This window comes from Mastacembelus armatus, chromosome 16 (assembly GCF_900324485.2).
Source record: "Mastacembelus armatus chromosome 16, fMasArm1.2, whole genome shotgun sequence".
NCBI lineage: Eukaryota > Metazoa > Chordata > Actinopteri > Synbranchiformes > Mastacembelidae > Mastacembelus > Mastacembelus armatus.
Genome location: NC_046648.1, coordinates 637,549 through 659,057, shown reverse-complemented (window position 1 = coordinate 659,057; position 21,509 = coordinate 637,549). Strand labels below are relative to the sequence as shown.

Genomic DNA, 21,509 nt, shown 5'->3' with positions numbered 1-21,509 from the left:
GTCTCCACTCACTTTGCCTTTTGTTGGGTGATAACTCTGATATGAGTGAACGTATAATGAGTGAAGTTACACTGGGCTCATGTCAACCTGCCATCAGGACATTAGATGTTTAGTCAAACTAACAGGACAAACTAACAATATTTTTCCTGCCTGTCGTATAAAGGTTCGTCAGGCCCAAACCAAATAAACTGATCCTGGATGGGACTATTTTCTCTGCGTGCTTTCTATAAAAAAAATAAAAATTAAAAAAAACAACAACAACTAAAAGGCAGGGCATGGACGCGGAACCATGCGCAGGTCCTGTGGATTTGAAAGGTATTCCTGATTTTTGCCACTAAATAAATCTTTCATAGAGTTATCTCTCTGTGATTGATCTCAGCGATCTGGGAAAGTGTTTCTCACTGTCCAAATCAAAGCGTGTGCCCGTTTTGAAGGTGTGTAATTGGCTCTGGAGGCACGTATGGAATTCCCAGATGTCTGTGAAATTTAAGGAGGCCGTGAAGGTAAGGCTGCAGGTCTGTCCACACACAGCCTGCCCTGCTTTACAAACACAGTCTCGGCCTAAAGATCAATAAACAGCTTTTCTTCAATGGTTTACAGTCGAGAGGTTTCACTTAATAGCAGACAAATAAACAGAGAATATAATAAATACAAGCTGCGGCCCATTCGGGACATGTGTCGCATTAAAGCTCAGGTTTTTCTCCTTTTTGGGAAAAAACAGTTTCCATTTCATCCCTTATGCAACAGCCTGAAACACATTTCCTCCCTTTTTTCAGCACAGAGTTGGCAATTGACACGATGCAGAGGCACAGAATGAAACCTATTTAGAACAGATGTTAGTATTTTTAAAAAAGTCACGTGAAATGAGCAGATGTTCAGGCTGTGCGGAGACTCGTCGTGCGCTGCATTCGCTCTGCAGAGAGAGCCCGGAGGAGACACGGACACACCGCGGACCGCGCTCAGGTTTTAGCGTCGGTTTAAGGGGATTTATAGGAGGCCACCTGCGGAGTCCCACACGGATCTGACCGAGCGAGACAACGGTAGGACTGACTCAGAGACTTTGGCCTGTGCAAGATGTCGACTCGTCGGTTGTTTGGTTGTAAAAGGACTTGTGTGATCAGTGTGTGTGTGTGTGTGTGTGTGTGTGTGTTTAAAGCTTTCAACACTAACGGAACTGCTACCGACAAAGATTCAGACTTCTTTTGAAGCCGACTGTAGCCCACTTGTGTGTGTGTGTGTGTGTGTGTGTGTGTGTGTGTGTGTGTGTGTTTGGGAGGGAGGCTCAAAACAAGGGAGTTACCGAGAAACCGGCGAGAATTGATCACCCAGCGATTAAAGGAAAAGCATGAGCGTTTTACAGTAAAGCCCATCAGAAAGTTAAAAACGACGGCGGCCTAATAATAAAGCGTTAAAAAGAAGTTTGACCTCTCAGCAGCAAATTTACCGTAATACTAATATATTACTCTCTGACCAATAAGCTGCAATTTTTTCTGTGCGGTTTATTATAAAGACTTTTTAGCTCTGAGATTTAAATGACAAGTGACATTAATTATTATTATTATTAAAATGATTATTAAATGATTATTATAGCATTTGGTTGTTGAAACTGCAGCTGACAGGTCACATATCAGGTCAGACCAGTAGCAGATTTATTAGTTTTGCTTTTGAATTCTGAGGGTTTTGAATCACCTACTTTAACTTTTGCACCTCTTCACAACTGATGCATTAAATATTTTTTGACTATTACTATTATTATTTTTTCAAGTGCACATTTCTTTTGAAAATTCAGTGCAACTGATGATTTGTGTCAGAGGAACATAAACACAATATCTGCTTCATAACCCGAGTTTGGTTCAGTTCGCTCTGTTAATATCGTTGTTTCTAAACATAATATGGAAAGAACAGGTGCAGATTTTGAAGTGAATCTCCAGATTTTCTAATTCGAGTCAGAGAGAGAAGTGAGGAGGCCTCTAGTTGGCAATCAAACCTTTGCAGGCTCACACACACACACACACACACACACACACACACACACACACACACACACACACACACACACACACACACACACACACACCTTTAACAAAGCCTCACAGTGAACATTAAAGCCAGGAGCAGGCGAGCTGCATGGAGACAAGGTCAGAGTCCAGGACTGCACTTGAGGAGAGGCTGAGCAGAAACAGCTACAGTGCAAACCCCCTGCATCTGGAGTCTGCTGATTACTGAACACATTAACATCTCTCCTCTTTGTTGAGAGAGCATTTTATTTATTGCACATGTGAAAACTCACATCAGTCACTGGACACAGATGATTTAAACCAAGCTACACTGTGCAGTGTTGACTTCCAGTGAATTCACACATCTCTGCAAAATCAATCTTTTTACAGAGTCGTCCTACCTGAGTCAAACTCACCTTTAATGCATATTTTTCCATCATGGCACATTTGAGTTGCTCAAATTAGTTAATAGCTGTGTTGAAATGATTAAAAAAGATGAATTTCTGTGAATTAAAAAACTAATTTAGTAATATATTTAGTATCATCTCTCAAACTAACGCAGTGATGGACAGTTTTATTGTTTTTGTTGCAGAGCGGTTCAGGTCTGAGAAGTCACTGCAGAGACCAACTTTACAGGCATTAGAAAATGAAATGAAGCTCAGTCTGGGTTGGTAAATTATAATAAAGGTCAAACTTCTAAATGTTTCACAGTCTACATTTTTCACACCGGTTTATTGCATCCAAAACGTTTCTCTTGGAAACATCAAGAACTGCACTCCTGATAATCAACAACTGGTCAAAAGGATCAAAATCATCATGGAAACACAAGAGAACCTGGTTTTCAAGAGTATGTTCTCCTGAATATAAAACACTATAGGCGACATCTTTTTATAACTAACACTGCGCGTACAGAGAAGATATGTTCGTGCCAAAAAACATCTCCGTGCACGTTGAGCAGCACTGGATGTTTGAATAACAGACACCTGTGGTGCACTGACCTCGTGAAACTGATACTTGGCTTTAATAAAATTTGTCATTTTTGTTGTTGGTAATTTACTGATTATTGATCATGCTGCTGGACAAACGCACTACGTTCATACCTCTCAGATGATGAAGCCTGTTTTGATCTTGTATTGGTAAATTTAGGAATTGAAATCCACTTGCAGAAAGAACTGGCAGACAAAAGGCCAAAACCTTAAGCTTTGAATAAATTGTCTTCTTTCTTTAAGAGAAACATTAATTTGTGAGATTCAAATGAGTTTATCCTGAGATCATGTGACGCGGTATGGGCTTTGAGGCAAATGATCTATGTCAGAGTTATAACGCCGAAACGTTAGTTCTTGAGATATTTGGATAAAAGCGGACGAAACAGAAGGAAACGTACGCCTTTGGATGTTTGAGAAAATGTGAAATGGGTGCTTGTTTAAATGTGGTTGAAGGCTTGTGGACACACACTGTGTTTAAGTTGGCAGGTCACAGTTTTCAACTGAAAATGCGAAGCCATAACAGGTCAGCGTTATACTGAAAGGTGCACCGGTCACGAAGAATGACGCCACGATTTAGGCACGTACTCTGATTGGATCCAGGACCAGAAACGTCCTTTGATACGTGTCCAAAGGGCACAGTCAGAACACGTACACCTCGTGTTTAACTTTTGTTGCATGTGAAGTGTGCCACCCAGGCTGCAGACAAGACACGGATCAGTGTGCGTTGGAAGAATACACAATGATGTCACAGACAGGAAAAGCCTGGAAAAAGGGCTTGGCACCTTTAGAAATTGGCCGAATCCCCATTGGCTCAGCAGAAAGGCTGTAACAACAAACAGGCAATCAGAAGGCAGCGTGAGTGTACACAAAGTCTTTACAAAACTTTGCACATAATAAAGGCTGATTTTTCACTCGAGGGGGATGATTATTTGTGTTCTTCCGTTGTCCATAAATAGAGGGCCTCTCACAGGAAGTATAAACATACAGATGAAGCGGAGGGCAGTCGTAGTCCAACGCAGGGATTTCAAACGTTCCTGTTTATGTTCAATCAAGATGGAGTATTTATATAGAACAGGAAGCCCAGTTTGAGCATGAAATACAGAGGAGGAAAAGAATAGCTCACTATAAAATGTAAACTATTTGATGAGTGGTTCACTGAGCCACTCATCCAGTGAAGCTCAATACCTTTTGAAAATTGAAATTTATTTACATTATTATAAATTCTGGGAAATTAAATAACCTGTGTGTGTGTGTGTCATAGACTTTCCTACAATATTAAAAAGTTATTAAAAACTTATTCAGAATAACGTCTTGCAGGATGTGGGGAGAGTCAGAGCTTGTCCCTTAGTGAAACTTACAGTCCCTGTGTATTGCTCGGGGGTTAATAAGGCTCTAATGGTGCAGCGTCCCTGTTCCTGTCCCTGGGGTGCTCCACTCCCTGGGTATTAATCTCATTGCCTTCATTAACCTGCTGGCCCAGCAGTCAAGCAACACACTGAATGCCAGGACTGTAATGTCACACTGATAGTTGAAGTGTTGTTACCTGCAGTTACAATGAACCCTCTGTTTCTCTACAAAAAAAAAAAACTTCTGAGATAATACTTTTTTCATCCCATTGAGCAGCAGACAGAGGTTTTAAGAGGAGGCAGTGAAAATCAAACTGATCCTTACTATGGACTGCAGTCATTTAGGTGAAAAGAGAATATACGCAACAAACCTTCAAAAACAGGCCATTATATTCAGTAATGCACAAACAAATGAACATTGGCTGCTGTCATTTATCAAACTACTGCACGATGCCAAGTCAAAAATAAACCAACTTTTGCTGTGAATAACCATCATCAATTCCAAAGTCCCTCCTGTCAGTCAGGGGATGTGAATGTCACGAAAGTCCAGATTGTTGTGTTGTTAAATTCTCATCTAATAATAATAATAATGATGATGAACTACAGTCGCACCACCTCCCTGCTGATGGAGAGTAAAGAACTGAATTAAACTTGTGTTCTAGCACACTGAGCTGCTGCACATAACATTCTGTTTAAACTGAGTCATTCTTAAATTATCTTCACTGTTGTCACCGCCTGAGTCACACACTAGTAAATAGTCAAATTAGTTTGTGCTGCTTCAGGAATATTCTCACCTGGCTTTAATGTCGTGTGTTGACTCATCGCGTGTTTCCTCACGTCCCAGCAGGAGCGTCCGTCTGCACAGGACACTTCCCATGTGGCGTCAGGACCCGTCAGCACACGAGGAGCCACCTGAGCAGACGACCAAGAAAATATCATCAACAAAAGGAACGACATGAGAAAGAAGTTTGTGTTTTGTTTACTCTTAGTACGATGGTTGTTTATCTGTCAACAACATGGATTTCTACTAAAATGAGAATGAGATGCATTTTCCTGATGACGTATGATAATAAACGTAGAACATCAGCCACACAAGAACTAGAACAACTAGTATTAGTTTTATATAGTACGAGACATTTAGTGTCAAAAATTAAATCTCATTAAATCTCAGCCTTGGAAAAGTGCCTGAAGTCTCATTAGACATGTAGTAAGTTTAATATTATATTATTATTATTATTATTATTATTATAGTCAGCATTATAACCACAGTGTGTCCCTGTTTGTACACTGGTGGACAACAACACACACTTCAGGATGATTCCAGTTAACAATTCAACCACACTGTGTGATAACTGGCTTCACTTCCAGTCTCTGGGTGGAATCAACCAAGTGAGGATTTTTCTAATCCCAACACACGAAGAGTCTTTTTTATTTGCACTACTGTGCATCCAGAAACCTCACCCAGAGCATCCACCTCATAGATTCAGTGAACGTAAGGAAGTTGAATTTATCAAGGAACAGAACAGATCGATTTATTAATTGAATTTTTTAAAGTTTATTTGCATTTCATTTCATTTCTACCTTGGAAATCACCTCCATTGCATGACTGCATTAAACTATCCTAATATTCCAATGGTTGGCATAGCGTTACATGTCTCTCTTCCAAGGATATAAAGAAATAAAGCTGAAATCACAGACGCAATAAATCAAGTTCTTGTTTATCATTTGAAATATCTACTTGGGTGCAGCTGAATGGCAGTCACTCAGTTTTCCTTTGTTAAAATGTATGAACAAGATGTCAGAACCGCAGCATTTACCGTGCGAAAGCAGCAGTTTAGTCTGGGCCCTGTTCTGCTGTTTTTGAACCAAATAGTCTGGTACCAGCGCACATTATCCAAGAGCAAAGAAATACATGTGGCACATTAACTTTCCACGGACGAAGGCTGAACACAACTGGAAGCACATCAGGAAAAACAGCACCGTGTTTATTTTGTATTACAAGTGTATTATCACATTATAAGAATGAATAATGTTTTGTGATTAGACTGCTGTTTTTTTGGGACAAAGCTCAGTGTATTAATAAAATAAGACTGAAGCAGGAGAGCAGAGGAGTTTTTCACATTACATGCACTTTCTGGTGCTTTTTGTTGGACGAAGAAAACAGATGCAGAGGAAGTTTTATTGTTTGAAAGGGAAAAGTTACGTGACATATTATTAAAAACAGTGTTAAGACAATTTAAAAAAATAAAATAAATCAATAACTAATAGTATGAAGAGGCTCGTTACTGTAACCTTGACTATGTGCTGCCAACAGCCACAGTCTCAACTGTCCTTGGAAACATATGGATAAGTAAGTAATTCAAGAAATGTTTAACAAAAGAAATTAGATGTGTGAGCGCACACACATACGTTTGCTCCTTAATATTCATATTATGTGTTATTTTGGTTAATTGGCATGACCTTTAACACTTGCCCCAGAGAGATGCAAATGCCCAAAGAACATAATGGCTCCCTTCCTGTGTAAAAACTGGGCCGTAAAGGAAGATAATTAGGGTTGTCATGACAACAGGGCCCAGCAGGCGGACGGTGCTGTGTTCGCTCGCAGAACTTCAAACGGTATCAAAGCTCCAGTAGGGCTGGTACACGAGCTCTGGTTTGAATTAGAGACCAACTTCCAGTCTCTCTTCAAATTCAAGATCAATACGGAACACCCCCCTTCAAAAAAAGGAGAAAACTGAGAAAAGGGCCCAGCTAGTCCTGGTCCAGACAGACCAACAGATCTGGATTTCATTAGAGACAATTATCTTATCTGTTTCATCTCAATGCTGCCCCAAGGGTTGGCAAGCGGACCGGTGGGTTCTTTGCAGTTTGAGAAAGCCTGCAGCCAGCCAGAGGCCTGTGGATCAGGTCATTAAAACACTCCTGCCCCTGCTGCTAGTGATAAAATATTTTCATGCTTTTGTAAATAGATTTTCTTCTTTCAACCCCACAGGACACAAAAAACACAACTTTTCTTCTCTGGATATCCCAGGATAAGGATGTCCTTCATTTTAAGAGGAGCCAGCCAAAACACTGTTTGTTTGTCTCCCAGGTGAAGCTGCATGCACATGTCTACACTCCTGTCCATTTGCTCTGAGCAGAGCTGGATTCCTTCACCAACTTGGTGCCCGGTTGCTTTGGTGCCCATCCAGCTTGTTAACACCGTTTGGCACAGACACCTGTCAAAGCATGAACAGTCACAACGTCGACCGTGCTGCTCTTTACTCTCTTTGCTCTCCAGATATTTCATCAGGTAATTAGCTCTCCAGTAGGCACCACTAAAGAAACTGTTGAGCATTTTGGGGAATAAGCCTTCTTTCTGAGATTCATTAGATGAGAAATTTGATATCAGTCTCACAACCTTCCCTCCTGATAGAACGTTAGAAGCAGGAGACGTTAGCTGAGCACACAGACTGGAAGCAGGAGAAAGATCTAAGTTGGCTCCATCCAAAGATAACAAACCTACTGCTACCAAAGCCAAACCAGCCTCGCAGATATTACTTTTAAATATAAGTCAGTTTTAGCAGCAACAGCAACTTGTTTTGAAAAGAAAATGTGAAAATCTTTTGTTTATTGACAAAGCATTAGACTTTGTCACATGTTCTTATGGTTATGTAGAGACTTAAATGCTAAAAAGTCGTGTTAAATGATTCATTAAACCATGATCTCATTAGTTTGGGGTCTTACAGGGGCTTATGTGCTGGACTAGGCCAGATGCAGTGACTTCTCTCTGCTGTTTCCCTGGAAAGCTCCTGGAGACAACGGTCCCTGCTCCTGGCCCAGGTGAACTCTCTTATCTTCAGGCAGAGCAAGTCTGACTGTTTCTCACTGTTTCCAGTCTTTACAGGTAACGATCTTCTAACTCTCTGCAAGAAGGCAAATCAAAAAAATATATTTTGCATAATTTTATACTGTTGCTTCAGGTTTTGTGTGGCTTTGGCTCTAATGACCAGCACATGATCTCTGAGAGATGTAGGGCCAGGAGGGACAGTTTAGGTAATGTGTTTGTTTCAGAAAATAACTCCTTATTCATGCAAGGGATGCCCTTTGTGGCAGAACGGGGGAGTATGAGGAGGGGATGTGAGGCCCATGCGAGACCTGGAGCTGAAATTGAAAACCCTCCTCATCAGGGGTTAGGGATCACGGGCAGAGACTTCCCTTCATCACAGCCAAGCTGGGAAATGCAGAGGACAGCATGGGTCAGCTCAGACAGCCCGCTGAGCTCTGTTACCATGGCAAACATCCCAAGGGCCAAAGAAAATACATGACAAGTACAATAATACGAGGTGTAATCATGAGGGTCAGTTGCCTGCAATGCTTCGACTCTACTCTCAAGCCACGATATTCTCGAAAAGTGAAAAAAGTTGGTTTACTTTAAGGGAAAATTACTCAGTAATGTGGTCATTTTTCCTCTGTGCGTGTAGGAATCAGGAAACCTTGAGGGACATGCTCAGGAGACTCTCCACGAACAGCCACTGAAAGATTCCAGTCCACTTCCATTGCGAGATACTTACTTTCCGGTCCTTTGTACTGGGTACCCTGCCGATGAAATCTAGCATCCTTTTTAAGGGGAAATTTTATGACTTATTAACTGTCAACAGTTCAGAACCTCCAAGGAGCTATTAAACTTTCTCCTGTGGTCACATCAGAAATGCCAGTGTTTGATTTGGACTGGAAAGATATTTGAATGTTTTCGCTCTTCTCCTCCCTGCATGCAAGTGCAACAAAACACTCGAATCAGCTTCAATATCATATTATTGTGTCAAGATAAGGATAATAATGGGACCACTTTATTTTGAAATTACAGTGTGCATTTATTGTCTGAGAACACAGCAGAGGAAACACACTATGGAGATAAATCACACAATAACCAAGAACAGTGATTATTCAACCCAGCAAACACTTGATCACCAATAAGTGACACAGTCCAAATAACAAATCGATGAGACTTAACTTACCGTAACTTACTAGTTCTTAATAAAACTGCAGGTGAACAGCCCCAACATCCTCTTCACCTAAGAACCAAAACTACTTTTCTATTTCTTTATAGATTGAAATATATAATAGTCGTATTCGTCCTTGAGAAATGGTGTCAGCAGTGTGACTAAATCATTTATCACCAGCCAAAAACAACCAGGATGAATAATTGAGTCCAGATGTAGCCGATTCAAGTTAGATACCAGGGTTCATTTCCTGTCTGTGCTCTGGAAGACAACCTATTACACCTCCCAGGCAGCTGCTGGGTATACTGGCCCAGCCTGAATATCAACACTCCTCAGGTGTCAGTGCAAGGATCACACAACACACATGAATGATGGCCTCCTCTTTCTAAGCCATATATTCCACCACAGTTAAAAGACAGAAGGATTATACTGCAGTTGCAGTAAACGTGGGTCCTGCTTTATTTTTTTTTAATTATAGTCATTGGTGCTACTAATAGTAATACTACTACTAATAATATTAACCCTGGTTAATTGGTTCTGTAATATATCTAATTATATTTACTCAAGTGCAGTACAGAAGTGCAATTGTGAAGTGCCTGCATGTACTTTCAGCCTCAGTGCAGTAATCAAGATCTCAGTACTACGTCTCCCAGCACTGCGGTAACAAATGTACTGGAACAACAAAGCTTTAACTGCAATTTACCAAAAAGTGCAATGTGGTTTTTCAGACCAGTAGGTAAGGTCATGCATGCAGAGCAATAAAATGAAAAATAAAATTCAAAGGCCACAAACGGTAACACACACACACACACACACACACACACACACACACACACACACACACACACACACACACACACACACACACACACACACACACACACACACACACACTTGCACGCAGTAGCAGTTGCCTTGTTTATTTTATATGCTAAAAGATCTGGGAGGCCATAACTCTCTGTCTGCCTTAAAAGCGTTCTCTTCCGGCCCTTTGGGCCCATGTGGTAGTAATTAAGTTCTCTGGCCATGCAGGTGACTGACATGAGTGACCATTCCTCAGCATCCACAGCAGCTCCACCGCTCTGCTGGTGTCCTTTCTTATAAAGAGTGAGACGATTGGTTTTCTGCTCAGTCGCCTCCCCCAGGTGTTGGACACACTTTGACAGTCACCGGTTATAAAATGTGCCGTATCAGTTGAACATTTTGGAAACTTCACTGTTGTTTTTTTTTTTAAGCTGGAGATCCTGGTTAGGCTCAGATGTGGCATGAAGCTCGATTTTGCAGGTGGGACCAACTCTGGTGTCTGTCAAACTGAGCTATGTGATTCATGTCGTCACTGAAATCTGTATCCATCCATCTCAGCTGGAAGTGCATGCCAGGTTCAAAACAAATAAACGCCAGCAGACGAGGTTTCTATGGACAAAATCAATCTGTGCAGGGATGTCAGGACTGTTTGGAGGAAAAGCTAAATAGTGAAGTGGAGTGGCCTACAGACTTTAATGTAGTGTTTACACTGTAATTAGTCTTTACAGAAAGAGATTCCTGACAGAGGGTCTGAGACGGCGTGGCATGATAAAATAAACTCTAAACAGCTCTGTTTCAAGACGTCCTCCATGGACCATAAACCACGACAACCTCCACAGACTACAACCACCCCTCTCTCATTTTCAAAATGGGTGGTCGGACTTTTTTTTTCTTCTCCACCTCACTCTTGCTCGTTCTTTAAGTTTCTTTTCCGTCTCATGAAGTCCCTCTCTTTATGGATTTTATTCTCCTGACTTCTTTGCTTTCACATTTTCTGTTCTGTTTCATCAGGTTCTTGTTTTCCTCCTCTCTGTTTGTCCTGAGACTTCCTGCTTCATCCCATCCAGAGTGAAACCTGGGTTTTAGCTTCAACTTCCTGCTCTCTGCAGGCCCCTCTGGACTCTGAGCCGATGACACAGTCTACAGCCATGCGTGCAGAAGGGGGGACGACTGGGGCTCGTTCAGAACTGTGTCACTGTCCACCTGAGCAAACAGAGTCTCGGGGAACCAGAGAGAGAGGCGGGGAGAAACTGGTAGGGAGACCAGAAACCAATTGGTGAGGGAGGGCTGGCAGAGTGACAGCCAATGTACAATAACATTAGTCTTCCGCTCTGGGCCAAGTGAGTGCTCCTTCTGGACACATCTATGCGTTGACATTTCTTCTTATTGCTTTTTTTCTTCTCTTTTTCTTCTATAGAGCTGCCTCCAATGGAAACACATTCCTGTCATGCCTCACTGCTGTTCCCTGTTTAGATTTCTCATTACAAACAGCATTACACGCATGGGCTGGAGCTGGCCGGAGCACAAGCCAGGGAGAGGCCGAGGACCTCGGCCCGCCACAGCCTCCGGGAGACAGATGAAGGAGCCGGGTCCATCACATGAAGCTACAAAACCTCAAATCGCAGTTATTAACTTTTTACATGAGTCAGTTCTAATTGGAAGAGAGAACGAGCTGGAATGTCGGTCCATCATCTGAAGAAAATCTGTTTTTTTGCCAACTGAGCCTGCACTGGACTCCAAACATCCTGTTTTCTCCTATTGCAAAACATCAAGTAAAACCAAACGAAAATCTTGGAAATTTCATTGTTTTTCCTCTGATATTAAATTCTCACGAGAGCTGCAAGTCAAACTTTTGATTTTGAAATTTCCCTGTTATGTTGGGATAAGACGAGCCCCCAATTTCCATCCAGACGATTTATGATTATGAAGTTGAGCTGCCTCTCAGGATACCCGAACTTTATGGAAAGCAGACCTCCTTCTTTCTCCACACGCTCTGTCATCTCAGTCCAAGTGCAGCACCAGTGGGCTGGAGCTGCCATGACGCCCCAGGCAGTCTGGGTATCGTTGACTGACACCTGACTGTGTCTATTAGCGTGAAAAACTGGGATAACAACACAAACTACCTGTGCAGACCAACTGCATCCAGCAACCAGCACTCAGTAACTGCTTATTTCACTAATCACCAATATGCTTTTTGTATTTCTCATGGTTGAAAGACATTTTCCTCATGTAGCTGCCACATAAATCAGCCATGTAACTCACAGTTCCACCCAATGTAGAAGCAAAAAGTCATTTCCTGTTTTAACCGTGCTTTCGCCTGAATCTTTTCCAGAACCCCACACAATGAGATTCACTCACCTTCATCTAATCACAGAGTAAATAGGTCGAAGACAGTTGTGACGTGTTACTTCCCAGCTCCTCTGTGCCAGAGAGAGCCTCGCAATCTGCTATCAATTTCTCCAGATCCACGGAATCACACTCTGTGCTGCCGCCAAGATTTAAGTGATAACAGTGGACAAAGTTCTTTGAAGATCTAATGTGCAAATTCTTCCAAAACAGGCTGTCGGTTGTTTTTCATGTATAGATGGACTCATGTGCAGTACATGCAGTAATATTTCTGCTTTATTTCTATCTCAGAGGAATTGTTGTTACCGTCAGTGTATTTTAACTTCTTGACACATTTATCATTATCTGTGTCACAAAACATAACGATGCACAGGTTCCTTCATGAGATTCTGCTGTTTGTTTGTAGAGCGACGCGAAACCAGTACTGCAGGAAATGACAGTGCAAATACAGTCCATCATATATATTATCAGCCTTTACCCAGTGAAAACAAAAAATCCTATTTTGTTCCCAGTTCTTTGATTCTGCATTGGACAAGGCAATGATTTGAAGACGTATCATTTTCCCTGGGTGAGACCTCAGGGGCAGTTATTGTCCTTCTGTGCAGCTTAGTTTCACGCAGCACAAGGTTTTCTTGGATATTCTGTGTGTGTGTGTCCTGATGTTTGCCTGTTTGTTTCAGCCACAGCCTCTTGTGCCTAAATCATCTGTAAACCGTGGGCCCAATGCTGTATGTGACAGTACAGTATTAGTTTCCATAGTTCACTGCATTTATGCTACAGAATCAATCCAAGATGAGACTCTGCACCATCTTACAGAGTAAAAGTCACAGCGTCATTGTGAATCTGTGTTAGTTCAAGACAAAGAAGACAAATCACAGCAAAACTGATTGGAATTTTTTAAAAGAGCAGCTCAACATTTTAGGAAATAGAAGGTTCAGTGTCTTCATGCGTAAAAACGGTGCTTCCATTCTCACTACTACTCATTACTAAAACACAGGAACAGATAAAACGCCATAAAACGCCGTATCACTCCACCACTTCTGGAAAGCTGTTTCCCCATTTCCATTCTTTGAGCTAAGCTAAGCAAACTGACTGCTGGCAGCAGCTTCATATTTACTATGACAGTAGAATAAATCTTCTCATATAACTCTCAGCAAGAAAGCAAATATGTGCATTGCCCAAAACACTCGACTTTCCTTTTAAGCCCAGCCACGAAAACTGAAAACTCTGTACAAATGCACACATGTAAACACTTGAGTAATATTTGAGGTTTATTTTCACTCACTAATAAAGTGGCTTGGGAGGAAATTTCCCCAAAGAATGCAAGTTGTCCAACTTTGCATCTAGAAGCCAAAGCTCAGACCAGGAATGAGAGAAAGTCAAGGCCACCTGTTTCCCCACTCACTTCTACTACACTCTTGGCATAATGCAGACTTGTTCATGGCATATTAACACCAAGCCATATGAGGTGGCAGTGCCAGCTGAACTTCAAAACATGAGGGGAACTGCCATTAACCTCAGTGTAGCGCAATTTGTGGCATCCCATGCATTTAAATCACATGATCCCCTCGTGTAGACGGTGATTTCCCACTTGGTCAAAAGAAGTGCTCTGTCACGACTCTTAGCAGTAGCGTGGGCACACATTCCCGTCTGGTCGGGTAACACATTCTTACATTACATTAGTAGTGCGTTATGTTCAGTTAACAACATGCCTACACTGTGCTGTTCTGTTAAAACTGTGATGTAGCACCGTGGATCTGTCACAGTGCTGCTTCACACTCTGGACTCTGCCCAAACAAGTCACACAGCATCAAATTGGGCAGTTTGCTCCTCATTATAAATAATCTGAATTATACACCGACTCTCCAGGGTCTCAAGACCATTCTGACATCTAAAACCTCTCAGAACTCGTACTGTACAGTGTCCAGAAACATTGGCTTTAACTGTTCTAGGTCCCTCAGGATACCAAAGTGGTTCCACTGCGGAGATAAACAACGTTTGCCCAACTAAAGCCCGATTTGAATACAGGGGCTGCCTTGATTTGATTCGTCTCCCAGAAGAACAGATCTAGAATGAACTCCATGCATCATGCTCTGCTTTAGCTCCAACCTTTAACCTTGAGACATTAAATAGGGTTAAAACCAGGTGAACTGGGACTGAAACACTCAACACAAGGTCCAACTTGCTTCTTGTTGCCTCCACAGCTTCGTTGTTACGTCATGACGTGAGACTGAAAGCTGTGCAGAGCAAATTGGACCTTTACGTTGACAATGTTTTGTCAAACTGCTATTTCCAAGGTCACAAACTCCCTAAATCCTAAAACTGCAAGAATTAAAGGTCAATTTGTTTTAATTTCTAAACTGTGGAGCGTAACTTTTAATATTTCATTTTATATTTTGGTATTGGGGCAGCATGGTGGCAGCAAGAAAAATACCACCACAGAATGAATGTATGATATAATTACATGGGGAAAAACAAACTGCGGCCTCCACATCGACATTTCATGTGTGACTTTTGAACAACATTACTTCCAAATGTGTATTAATACTATATAAACGACTAACTCCGAGTATGAATTTTACACAATACCACTAAATGTACCACGGGGCGGCTCCTAACAGGCATCAGGCACGTCCTCTTTCCAGTGAACTGTATGAGCGATGACGTTATTTGGAAATTGCACAGATGAGCAAACATGGCAGCAGCAACATTAATGGAGCTCGGCGCTCTGCTTCTCCCACCGTCTCCGACCTGCTGCTCCGTTGCACCAACCACTACCTCACGTGTCCACACACAGATGTTATCCTCAGAGATTAGTCTGTGATATATTGTGCAGCATGAAGAACAATCGACTCCCTTGCATGCAGATGCCTTGGGAACCTTTTCAGGGGCCCTCATTTTATTCTCTCAGTATATAGTGATAATGAGAGAGCCCTTAAACCCTCCTTGAAAAATACTTCCCTGGAGTAATGCTCGCTCAGGCTGCATTCCTCATGCTGTGGTATCTTGTGACTTAAATCTCCTGGAAAACCTTAAAATGTAGAAATGGACCACAGCACAGGAGATTTGTCATATCTTCCATAATACGGACAAAGTGTTGAATATATAAATAAAGAATGCTAATTTATCTGAAAGATTATACACATGTTATTCAGAATTTAGTGTAGAGCTAGATATTTTTTCAAGCACAATTTTCCTTTGAAGAGCGAGGTTATTATGTGGTATTACACTCGGGCCATTATTATTGGCTTTCTGCGTTTCCCTTATGATTATGTCTCTAGCTAACACATAGCATTCTCCATGCCGTATAGATCATACGACAAACCCCAGTGGTCCATGGTCACAAACCACAAATGGCTAATTTCTAGAAGAACTGAGCTGGAACTTAAAATGGTCTCCTGGCATAAGCTTGGAGAAGAAATCAAGTTTTAGAAGCCCTCAGGGTGTCATTTCATCTGGCGGAGCCTTCAGGCAACACTTACAAACACGTCCTGTCCGGCTGGCTGGAGAGCGGCAGACCAGCTTTATGAGGTCAGGACTGGATAGACACCTAAAAGTGCCTGGTCACAGGAATCAAAGGGAGGAGGCGGCAGCTCAGGGACACCAGAGCCCCCATTGACGAGATCCTCACAGAAAGAAGGGGTCAAGTCTGCCAGTCCCCATCCCCTCAGCGGAGAGGCCACTTCCCTGGGCCACTGAGGTTCTTCGGTACCACCTCTGAGCCAGGTCAACGGGTGGCTGAGATACAGCAGCTCCTAAGGCCGACAGCATGGGAAGAAGTTAAACTTAAGAAGCTTTATTAATAATCCTTGAAGGGCTAAGATGACAGCATGCACGGCACCCATCAGGGAGACGGACTGTGAGATCCTGAAGCTCCTCTTCAAAGCACGTCTGTTAAAACTGGGTGTTTGTCTGGTCCCATCCAGGTTGGACACAACAACGTGCTGTCAGACAACACAACACATATTCCATTCATACAAACACACAGTTTTCAAAGGGTTACTGAACAAAATGCAGCTTCAGACGTATTCATTTTCTAAAGTATATGATTTAATGCTAAATGACAGGCACACAGGCCATCAAAGGAAGAAATCTTGGCCTCCCAGACATCACAGGCCGCAAAGAATCCAATAGAAATGAGGCTGACATCCTTTTTTTCCCTCCTTCTCTTCTTTGAGTCGCACTTTTTCACACCAGCACACAGTCCAGTGCGGCCCTGTTCTACACCTCGAGCGTGGTTAACAGCAAATGGAAAGAAAAACACCACGTTGTACTGCTAGACGCCAGATCCATACAAATCCTGACATGCACACGAGAAAGCTGGAAAATGTCCTCGATGTGGTGATTCAGCCCGACTGTCATTTTCGACTTTGGTGGGCAGAGCTTGAAATAGTAGACGCTCATCTAACAAATGACTTCCTCGTTTCCCTCCACTCATGAGACGGCAGCTCGGGGCCATACAGACTGATCTGGATCATGGATCTGAACATTTGTCAACAATTTGTTGTGTGAACTATATCTCTAAAGGTTATTCATTTTAAAGCCCTGAAATCTGGACACTGGAGTCAAATGAGGTGAGACTGAGGCTTCTCTCCTACCTGTCAGGTACCTGCACCTTGTTTTCTACAGGCTCTTCAGGGAGACAAACACCAGCACAAAGAGGAAAGTAAAAATGGCTCCGTCAGCTACTGTAGCCGAGCCAAAGGTGCCAGAGGAGCCAAAAACACGTAGAATTATGCTAAATGTACACGGGCACTATTTGACTTTATGAACACCAAAAACCAGCATCCAGGTCCATCATGCAGGACTCAGAAGTGTCCTGGGATTGTCCTGAGGTGATTGGCTGCCAGGTGGGGGCAAATGACCTCCACTGTCACGTGATTTGATAAAAGATAAAAAGATCACTGCTTGTCTGGAGGTAATTTTCACTATGACGCAGGTCTCAACCACAGAATAATACGCTATTGAAACGTCCCGGCCACCGTAGCGTCGTTTGTCCCACGTGTCAGGGGCTTGTTGTTTACTACATATCTTTTTGTCAGGGCGAATTAAAACACACGGGGAAACTATTTCCAGACTGAAACCACTGACCTGCAGGAGCCACAGTGCAGGATTTACCAAAATAAGCCTGACGAGCACAGGTGGAGACAAACTACCTGTTGCTCAGGTGAGAGCTCAGGTAGAACAACAACACACAAACATCCAGCTGAAGCACCAATCAGCTCGTGATAAAAGTATGTGGATCTAGCTAAACCTGCCAGTCTTGTCAGGTGATTCTGGGCTCAGTAGTCACGGAAATACTCACCTATCCCAGGTGTCCCGCACTCAGCTCCCGCCATGTTACGAATGTCACGTGACGCGCGTCATTTGACGGCGCCTGTGTGCGTGTTTAACATATTATCTATTATCATCATTATTTATAAGAACAATATTAATAACAACTACAATATTATTATTATTGCTGTTGTTGTTAATGTCATTATGGGAATAAGGAACATCTGAAGAAATAAATAAAACTGTTTTATGAAATAAAGATAAAACTAAGAATCAAGATAATAAAACAAACTCAGTCAAACATAAAAACCAAACAAATACATAAATTAAACACACGTGGTTGGGAAATATCCCAAACTGCCATAAGCAGTAAGGAGGGACTCTACTGACTGATCTGTTTATTTGAGATAACTGTATGTACACACCTGTATGGATGAAAACTGGCTAACAGCAGAAAGTTGTTGTAAGTTGAAGCCATGCAGCTTATTACTGTCCAACACCAGAGGTGCGTCTTGGCTTAACATTACCCTCACAGGAGTCCGGCTGAAGTCCGAGGCTGCTTTAAGACCCAGCTGGTTGTGAATCGAAGCTAATGTGAATCTGTATTGTTAAAGACGTAGATGTTACTGTTGTAGGTTACTTCAGCTCTAAGAAAGGTACAGTTTGAAACACATGCTCAGGAAACCTTAAACTGGGCCTCTGCTGGTCCACAGCGTCAGAACCAAAGCTTGTTTTAAACTGTGCAAAGGGTAAAAAAGTGTCTGGACACGTGTTTTGCTCTCTGACTTATAGGACTTGGGCTCTGAAAACAGTTTCTTCTCTTGTTTTGGCAACGTTTCTAGACATTATTGCCGGTTGTGGTCAAGTGAGTAACAGAGTGTTTTGGTGACTCAGCTGTAAAACTCTGGTGACACATGATAACAGTTAATGAGGTGAGCTGCTCTGCTGCTTTGACCTTTATCTTCAGAACCGGACCACATCAGTCTGATCGGTGCTGGACTGCAACACGTTCCTCTGATTGTCACTGCCTCTTCAGGCTGATGTGCATCCTGATGACCTGTATTTGATGTCACTGTGCCATGAGGGACGGGGCGTAAAGGTCAAAGGTGACAGAGGTGTACAGTACATGGCCTGTCCTCTGTGCAATCCAGACTCCACATCCTCTGCTGTGTGTCACAGGGTCCTGCCCTGTTCCTGCCCTGCTAAGTGGTGTAAACATGTATTGGTCAGAGTAAATGATGTGGCTCAGGGAATCAGATGGTGCAAACAAACAACGATGATCTAAGTCTCCTTGTGAGGGCAGAATGTCCAACATCTGACACACTTCTGAATATCAACCTTACAAAACTGTAAAACAGACACAGGGGTGTTTTCACAGACAAGAATATTTGGTTATAATAATAATAATATATTAGAATATTTTCTTTTATAATAATAATAATACTAATAATATATTAGAATATTTGGTTATATAATAATAATATATTAGAATATTTGTTTTTCTAGATGACATCACATTTAATGTGATCGCTATCAAATAATGACACAGCCCAAGGCAGAAAACAAGAAGATGAACACTCGACGTGGATAAAACTGGAAGAAAATGACTGGCCATTCATTTCAGATACCTGTCATCTTGTGGGTTCACTTCAGTTTAATTTATCATTAACCATAAGCTGAAACTTTCATGTGTAGCCAACAGCTGCCACTTCTGAGGGCAGCAGGGACCACGGCTGGCAGCGACTGGGCGGATGCCAGTGGGTGCTGGAAGAAAAAAGTCTTTTAAAGATTTTTTGGGAACAATTTTGCTTTGATTTTACAGGTTTGCAAAAAGTGGACAGTAACATACCATCTGTCTGCGTCGGGTTACGTGGGTAACATGTGGCACACACAGTAACCACTGGGCTCCTGCAGCTACACTCATTCCTGATTGAATTTTGATGAGGGGCCACGTTATTAAATTCACTTTGAATTGGATGGATTTTATTTGCAAGAACACACGACTACAGCTCAACTCTGAAATGTAGTTTTTGCAAAGGCAATGATGCATCGTAAATAGAAAGTTCACTGAACAAATAAATGCTGATGCATGTGGTTTTAGCTATTAGGCCCAGTTCATGTGGTAGGAATATATATATAAACCCTGGCTTTAAGTCTTGTCAGCAGGATAATGCTTAGAGTGCATTTTACTCTCACTGTGCTGTTCTCACTCAGTTGCTTCAAAACAGAGACATTATTTCACTATTTGGCAGGCCTTCTGATTGTAAGAATGTGTTTTTTGTTGGTCCACATGCATTTGAAATAAAGCCATTTGAGCGACTGCCTTGAGATCTTAGACTGTGCAAAGCCTTCATCACCATCATTTGTCATACATGTACACACACTGAAGCCAAGTGCCTCATTTTTATAGAACCGCACGTGACAAAAACTCAGGGCTAACACAGGGTCTAGTCCGCTCAGAGGAACTAGGTAGGCCTATGCCTTTCTTACTTCCTTACACCTTTAAAAATGCTTGTTTGCTTTTACAACTGGCTCTGCAGGCAGCTGGGGAGGGGCAGTGCAGATGGATTTAGGCTTCGTTATTTTTTCTGCCTTGGTAACAGCTCATTTAAAATCACAAGGGCCTGAAGCCCAAGACAGATGGAATCTACTTAAGAAAGAGTCGCTGTCGAGTTTAACTCAAATACTTCCTAATGTAAAGTAATTTGAGACATTTGTGAAAATACTTTAAGAAAGTTTCATGAAAAATGTAACGTATCGCTTCATATGTGACCCACACACAGCAGACATGGAGGTCTTCTGACTTTGGACCCACTGTAGGTTAGAGACATTCTCTGAGTGGTGTTTTGCAGAGCAATATTATACTGTGAGTGAACTTTTCCAGTCTCATCATTGCGTGTATAGCATATCAGGCCAGTCCCATGAACTAAGCTTGCTGTGAAATTGCTTAAGCTTGGTTTGAAAGTATCCACACAAGTCATATATCACCCGCTCACAGCTCACCTTATCTTGACTGCTCTAATGCTGCCACAAGGAGCCTTGCTTGCTCACATCAAAGAAATGTTTCCTAAGGCTCTTAAGCTCGCTTTAAAGGGTTACGCAGATCCCCTGAAAATAAAGGGCTGGGATATAGGACCTGTGTGGGAAAAACAAGCTGAGCTAATGATTTAAGTAGTTTTTTGGAATTTTTGATGTCAAAATTATTAAGAATGTAGTTTGTGAACTCCAAGACAGAAACCTTAAAGACTGTTCTGAAAGCTTTTCAATTGTGTGTTTGCTCTCCTCTGCATGCAACCTCATAGTGAGAGGGAAACGCTTTCAAATACAAGATGCAAGGACGTCAGTGGTAAATGAACTTTATTTAAAAAAAAAAAAAGACGAGTTTATCACACAAGGCAAAAATGGGAAGAAATGCAAACTGCCATGAACAGACCACAGGACCCCTCCTCCCTGCTCCCCTCCACCTCCACACTGGCAGCAAAGGGGTTCTCGTTACAACCAAATCAAAGGAGCAAAGAACAAGACTCACATTGTTCTGATTGTGTTTACTTACACTAAAAACATTTAAACCGGACAATTTGACTGTACAGTATAAGACAGACATGTTTTGATTTTCACATGAATCCAAACACAGAACTTCATACTAGCATTTTTTTTTACATTTAGACGACAATACAAATGAAACAGGAAGGTTTACAGCTATGCAAAACGTTTGATTGATCACTTTAAGACAGACTATACATGGCGCAATGGGCACTTTCAGGGGAAAACAGA

The 21,509-nt window shown here is 42.0% G+C and overlaps 1 long non-coding RNA gene across 2 annotated transcripts; it reads left to right on the top strand.

The window, feature by feature from the left end:
- The first annotated feature begins 812 nt into the window (after nt 1-812).
- On the top strand, nt 813-14,807 carry LOC113122741 (uncharacterized). 2 transcript variants are annotated; one of them, XR_003294898.1, is made up of 6 exons: nt 813-1,040; nt 5,174-5,295; nt 7,421-7,621; nt 8,058-8,151; nt 11,225-11,391; nt 11,533-14,807. It is a non-coding gene; the product is annotated as an uncharacterized LOC113122741 (long non-coding RNA). The 2 variants fall into 2 exon arrangements; XR_003294897.1 differs by having other exon boundaries at nt 11,225-14,807.
- The last annotated feature ends 6,702 nt before the right edge of the window (nt 14,808-21,509 follow it).